We start from the raw sequence: 6,649 nt of genomic DNA, 5'->3' as shown, positions 1-6,649 counted from the left end.
GAGCAATTTGCACAAACAACAATGAGTGATGGATGGTCAGAGCAAGAAATAGGCACAAAGCAACTGCAACCCCATCACTTCCTGGCCCCTAAATTTCCAGGCAAGCCTGTAAAGTGTGGTTACTTAAATGAGTTTGACCAGCAAGTTGGCCCAGCTTTCATATTGGGAAACTTTTTGTGGTCACTGCCAAAAGTAAAAGTCTGCCTTGTACCTGAAGGTGGAGAATGCCTTTGAACTCCATACATGGCCCTAATAAGTCTGCGGTAGTTAAGACTAGAAATATACAGTTAACAGATAGGCATAAACTGGTTCCTGGGAGGGCCTTGCTGAAACAAGGCAGCTTTAGCTTTTTGAGGCTCCTCATCTCTGGATCTGTCCTCCTACCTCGGACTTATCTAGCAAGGGGTGGATGTGATCAATCGAGTTCAATTAGAATAAACTTAAATGACCAGGTCTCATCATACTCCCCTCCTCAAATTTACCACTGAACTGTAGCCAAAATTTGTAGTCCCCACATGCTGCAGCCCAGGCTTTGGTATGGCCCTAGGCCCGGGCCTAAATCTTCCACTGTAAACCCAGGGTATCCCCAAGAGATACAGCTATCTAGGAAGTTTCCTGTTTCAGGTGTCGATTTTCTAGCCTTGAGCTGGATAATTCTAAGATGTCAATGCTCCACATGTTTACAAACTGAGGACTTCAGAAAGTATTGAAGGGGCAGAAAAGCTGACTGTAATATTTGTTTTTAAATAGAAAAGGCACAAATTAGACAATAAGCATTTTGAATATGCAGACCAGGTGCCACAATGTTAGGAATCTGAATGAAAGATTTCCTTGGTCAGATGATAGTGGGGACTGGCCCCATTTTGTGTTTGTCATTAACAGGTATTTATTAAATGGCACTTTTTACTTGAAATAGTCCACATTCTTCTAATATTTATTTATTTATTCATTCAACAAATATGGAAGGTCTGCTATGTGCCACGCAAGCTTATGTTCTCATAGCCATAGTTCATTGTAACTCACATAGTACATATGTGAATTCTGCCTTATATAATATAGTTTTAAGTATTTTACTTAAGTGTAAGATCCTTGATGGCTGAAATTATGTCTTGTTCATTTTTGTGTCCCCAATATCAGTGAGCAGAATGCCTTGCACAGAGGAGGGACTCAATAAGTATTTGTTGAATTGAATTATGTGCTAATGCTGTTAAAAGACATTACCAAAGAAAGTTCCATGTAACTTTGATTGAGCTAACAGTCTAAGGCAGACCTGTCAATAACGTATCATCATTATGCAAGTTAAGAAGTATTGGGTGCTTATAGAGAAGGGCATGTTTACTTGATGAGTGAAGAAAGGAGACTGCATAGCTGAGTGGAGACTGTTCTGTAAGAAGCGTTGTTAATTTTCCTCTGGTCAGTCTAGAATGATAGAGTCTTCTCATTCTAGACTCTAACTAGAATTTCAGTCTTCGCATTCTAGAGTATTTTCATTCCTCTCAACTTTCTATAACTACTACCCTGCTTCTTTCGGTTTCTCCCCAAAGTGCTATAGCCAACTGAGTGTACCTCAAAGTCTCAAAAGTTTATCCTGACCCCGTCCAGCTCGGATTCAAGAACTCTCCAAGCGAGGGGCTTTAAGAACCGGGGCCAAGAAAACACCAGGTCACGCGGAGGGCAAGCGCCAAACCGGCCACGGCCAGGGGGAGCGGCGCTAAAGGCGGGGCTGCTACGGGGCGGGGCGGGGCGGGGCGGCAGGAGGCCCGGGGGCGGCTTGGGTGTCACCACCAACCCACTCCGGCCGGAAACTGGCGCTTGTTTCCGGCCGGACGGCCGAAAACCACCGATCCTGAACCAGCCGCCGGAGTCGGAGCTGCGACCGGGTGTGGAGTAGGCAAAAAGCCACTGGGGGAGACCAGTCCGGAACAGTCCCGTCTGGCTCCAGTTCCTGATCCTGTGCGGAGCAACAGTCGCGGTCGCAGGCTTCGCCACCGCCTCCGCCTCCATCGTCGTCGGGGGAGGGGCCGGCCGGACCCCGGGGTCACAGCAGAGGAATGAGGAGAGGCGGCCGGGCCCCGCGCTCCGCCCCGGCCTAGGGCCTTGCCCCGGGAGCCGCGAGGGTAAAGGAGCCCCCAGTCCTGTCACCCTCCCCCGTCTGCTCCCGCTCCTTCAGACTCCCAAACTCTGACCCTCTGATCTCCACTGTCCTCCTCCTATTTTCTGATTATATTTCACCTGGTGCCATCGTTTCTCGGCACCCTCTCCTCGCCCTGACTGTTCCTCTTTTCGTCCCAACCTTTTCCCTGTTACTCCTCCTTCACCTGCGTCCCGCGTTGCCTGCCTCCCTCCGTCGTTCCTGGCCTCCGAAGTGTGCTGGGCAGTTTGGACGGTCCCCCCGCCTTGTCAGCTAGACTTTCGGGGAGGGATGGTGGAGTTTTAAGGGTTTTGGGAGTGTAGGGTACTACCCCCCACGGGAGCATAAAGTTCATTGTAAAGTCTCAATATAAGAACGAAGTGAGAAGATAACAAGCTTGTTCTCTCTGTCGATAGCCAAACTGAGGTGCGTCCAGTAATGGAGGAAGGGAGCGGAAAAAGTGTGTGTTTGAGTGTGTGCAGGAGAGAAGGAGCGTCTAGGGCGGGCGTATGAACTTTAGAAAAAAGCAAAGTTGCCATGAGCCGATGGAAACTTTAGAAGCTGATGATGAGTAAGCCGGGGGCTGCGTGATCTCACTCCTCTTCTCATAATTACTAGGTTAACGGTGTGGCTCCGGTCGGGATGGAATTGGATTTGTTTACTGGGCCGGCGTATTTTTAGCTTGTCGGCTCACTAGGACCAGCGAGCGCTGTGCGTCTCTCCCTCCCTCCCTCCCTCCCTCCCTCCCTCCCTCCCTCCCTCTCCCTCCCTCCTCTCTCTCCCTCTCTCTCCTCTCTCTCTCTCTCTCTCTCTCTCTCTCTCTCTCTCTCTCGCCCTCTCTTGTCCCTCTCTGTCTAGGTAGTTTGTCTAACGTAGGTGGCTCCTCTGGGCACAATACAGATATATTAAGTTGAAAGCCGACTGGTGAAATTTTATGTAAGAAATTCTCTCCAGATTCTTAGGCAGTTTTCATGAATGCAAAAGGAAGAATTAGCGGGACTTTGACTCTTAGTTTACTTATCTTTTTATAAGTACGTATTTAAAACGCCTTTTAGAAAATCAGAAGCCGGTAATTTTTCAAATCTTTGTCTTCTCATCTTGTATGTTTAGATTTTGAGGAGGCTGGATCCCTTTGACTTTCAGAACCTATTTCTGATGTAGGAAAGGATAGAGTGGACCAAAGAAGTGGTGGTAAGGCTAGTCCAGAAGGGTCGATAATCCTGAATATTCTTCTATATTCTATAACTTTAAAAATTTCCTCCCTAGTATATACGATTGCATTCCTGATGGGGTGGGGAAGACTGCAGGGACTTAAGGCAGGTGGCTAGAGACAATCAGACTTGTAATTAAACATTTGCTCTGCATAATTTACAAATGAATACATTATAGGCAAACAATTACACTCTTTGTCCTCATTGTTTTTTGAGCAGTTCTTTTAAAGTTTAGTAATCATCCTGCTGGGCTAGTCTATATTTTGAAGGCTGAACCGAACTGTAAAATAAATGAAGTTGATGTTGCTCATCTGGAGTCTGAATACGGTCTGTTACAATTTTATGTTACAATTTCCACTAACTACCTTGTGTGCCCCAGAGCACCTCCCTGAGTAAGTGGCCAGTTACTATGTACTTAGGGATTGTAAGTGAATACAAATATTAGCTCATGCTAGGAATAATTGAGAAGGTAAATATGCTGGAAAGGTATTCCAAAACCGAAATATGTTATTTAAAAATGTTTTCCATTTTGGGTCATCAGCATCTTTCTGCTGATAATTATCCGTTAATATGAATAATTTAGAGTTGAACAGATATCCACCTTGGACATTCTGTGTTCAAGCAGGAAGGAAAGATAGAAAGAAGTTAGTTCTGAAACTACTGCTAATTTTTTTGGTGTTGCCTGATTTGACTTATCCCTTTCATTTAATGCCAAATGCTCCTTTGTGAGGGGGTGGGGGGAAGTAAACCTTTGCCAAAGGAAGAGTTGTCTGCTGACTTGTATAAGGCAGGCTGGCCAGTAATAGATACTAATAGTTAGTTGGACTTGGTAGAGTTTTGTCACCAATGACTTGGAAATTTTCCTGAACCTTTATTTCCTTAATCTCTTTCTTTTGGGACACCTATTGAAAAAAAATTTTTTTTAATTTGGAGGGTAAAATCTGATTTTTAGAAATCACATGCACCCTCTCAGAGTTTGCTGATGAGCAATCATTCTTTCAGTTTCTGAGTTGGTTAGTGTCAATATTAGTGATACCTGGTAAATACAATTTATATCTGTATTTAGCAATTTTCCCTAGTTGAACTACATATATTCCATGGGGATGAGGTGTGATTGGAGGGGGTGAGTATACCGGGACCTGGGATTAAGTATAGAGCAACCCAAAATCCCACTGCTATTCCCACTTCTCAGAAGGCTTTGTGTGAGATTCAGTATATATAACCTACTAAGTTCAGATGGAATAACTCAGTATTAAAAATAAGTTTTCACATTGTTACTGGGGCACTGAATAACACTTGCTAAAAGTTTTAGAGCGCCTAAACGTCTCAAGCATGCTAAGGATGCTGGCAGGGGACGTTGTAAGGGAGCACCCCTTCTTACTGTAAACATTCGTCCCATCAAGGGAAGAATCCCAGAATCATGCTCTGAAATGTGACTTCAGCAGTATCTTTCCTGTGGGAACGTGGGAGCAGTGGAATCTCAACACACCCTGATAAATTTAGATAATCAAAATCTGTGTGACTGAAATATGACGTAGATGCAGGGCAGTTTTATTGTGAATGCCTGAGCTCAGGTGAGTTTTTAATATGATAGAAGAAGGGAGTCGCTGCTTTTTTTTTTTTTTTTTTTTTAAAGTAAGAAGTCCTTGCTAAATAACAGTTGAATACTCCTGTGGATAAAGCAGTCTCCAAGCCCCAGTGACAGGCTGTGAGACGATATAAAAGGTATAAAGACAGGTGTTTTTGCCCTTGGGATGGGGTGGAGTTGGGGAAGGTGGTATATAGTAAATGGGAGGGCAGACTATTATGAGCTTTAACATACAGGAAACAACATAGAAACAAAACCAAATTTAATGTGCTACAAATACAGTATGTAAAGTCTAGTAAACTTGAAGGAACAAAGAATAAGATGAGTTAGGGAATATTTCTGAATCAGTAAAATTTGAAATGGACTTGGGAGGCAACGGATTAGAGTCTTAAAGAGGCATGGGCTATAGAGTTCGATGAAACTTGGTTGAGGTCTTGATTAAGGTTTATACTGTGTGACCTTGGGCAATTCTCCATCCTTATTTCTAAAATATATGTAATCATTCAAGTAAGTGTCAGAAATAAAAGAAAAGATATTCCAGGCAGAAAGTATAGAATGTACACTGTGCCCTGATGATATGAATGACTAAGCTGTGTTGGGAGAATAAGTGAGAGTGATTGAGAAAATGTGGGCTGGTCAGGTCATGGGTAGAGCAAGCAAGAGGGTGGAGGGGACTCAGTAGCCCGACTCTGTTGTGTGTTGATGGAAGGGTCAATAGAGTCATTGTAGGTCCTTGAACAAAGGATGGATTTAATAAGAAGTATTGAGCCTTCTGGTCCAGGAACTCAGGGACAAGGAGTCAGGCAGGCACCAGTACATTGTGACTTTTCTGCTTCTCTTCTGGACCATCCTGGTTTAAAGGGATCAGCCAGAAGACATAAGAACCCTTGTACAAGTTTTTGTATTCACACACCTTACCCACTATGCTGAGTTCTGCTTGTGCCTGTTTAACATTGTACTGACCTGTGGGGAAGTCTCAAGACTATGGTTGGATTCTTCTCAATAGCTTATAGTATGGGCTATATCATGTTTTAAGTACCTTTAACTTTCTCTGCTATTGTAGGGAGTACTAGTATAAGTATTTCAGAACTTCATAAAGAAATTTCTTGGCTTGATTGCATTATTATTACTACTTTTTAATCCTCACCCAAGGGCATGCTTACTGATTTGAGAGAAAGGGGAAGGGGGGGAGAGAAAGGGAGAGAAACATTGATGCAAGAGAAACATCGAAAGGTTGCATCTTGCACATACCCGGACTAGGAATCAGACTCCTGTGACCTTTTGGTTTTGGTTTACAGGATGACGCTCCAACCAACTGAGCCATACTGGCCAGGGTGAAATGCATTATTTTTAACATCAGATTAATTTTTGTGTTTTAGGGATCATACTGATGTTGAAGTGAATTTGCATTTCTAAGCCTATATTACCTGACAGTGAAGAGAGTAAACTGATGGCTAAGAACAGTCAATATTGGATAAAAGATTTTGTCTCAGAAATCCATAAAATGATAAATCCATTTGTGGATAATCAAGACTAGACTGTGTATGTTAATGAAGAACAATTGCCTTTCAAAATCTGTGTGGGTCCAATGTGGCTGCTCAGGTTGTCTTCCTTTTGCTCCAGAGCAATTAGTAGGTGATGATACCTGTGTCACAGACAGAATGAGTTTCCATTCACAGTGTTTGGAGGAATCTTACTGTGGTCTGCTGCATTGTTGAA

General features: G+C 43.5%; 1 protein-coding gene across 3 annotated transcripts in view; it reads left to right on the top strand.

Moving 5' to 3' along the window:
• Nucleotides 1-1,820: 1,820 nt before the first annotated feature.
• Nucleotides 1,821-6,649, top strand: part of OTUD7B (OTU deubiquitinase 7B) — a 52,659-nt gene continuing 47,830 nt past the window's right edge. For 2 of the 3 annotated variants that reach the window (XM_054575194.1, XM_054575174.1), the window contains exon 1: nt 1,821-2,557. The gene's annotated coding sequence lies outside the window, so the exon portion shown is untranslated. The remainder of the gene's footprint in view (nt 2,558-6,649) is intronic. The other variant, XM_054575168.1, reaches the window with a different exon arrangement.

Source organism: Pteronotus mesoamericanus, unplaced genomic scaffold (genome assembly GCF_021234165.1).
Source record: "Pteronotus mesoamericanus isolate MK-2021 breed Mesoamerican mustached bat unplaced genomic scaffold, CSHL_Meso_final contig_1108, whole genome shotgun sequence".
Lineage (NCBI taxonomy): Eukaryota > Metazoa > Chordata > Mammalia > Chiroptera > Mormoopidae > Pteronotus > Pteronotus mesoamericanus.
This window is presented reverse-complemented; position numbering and strand designations above follow the sequence as displayed.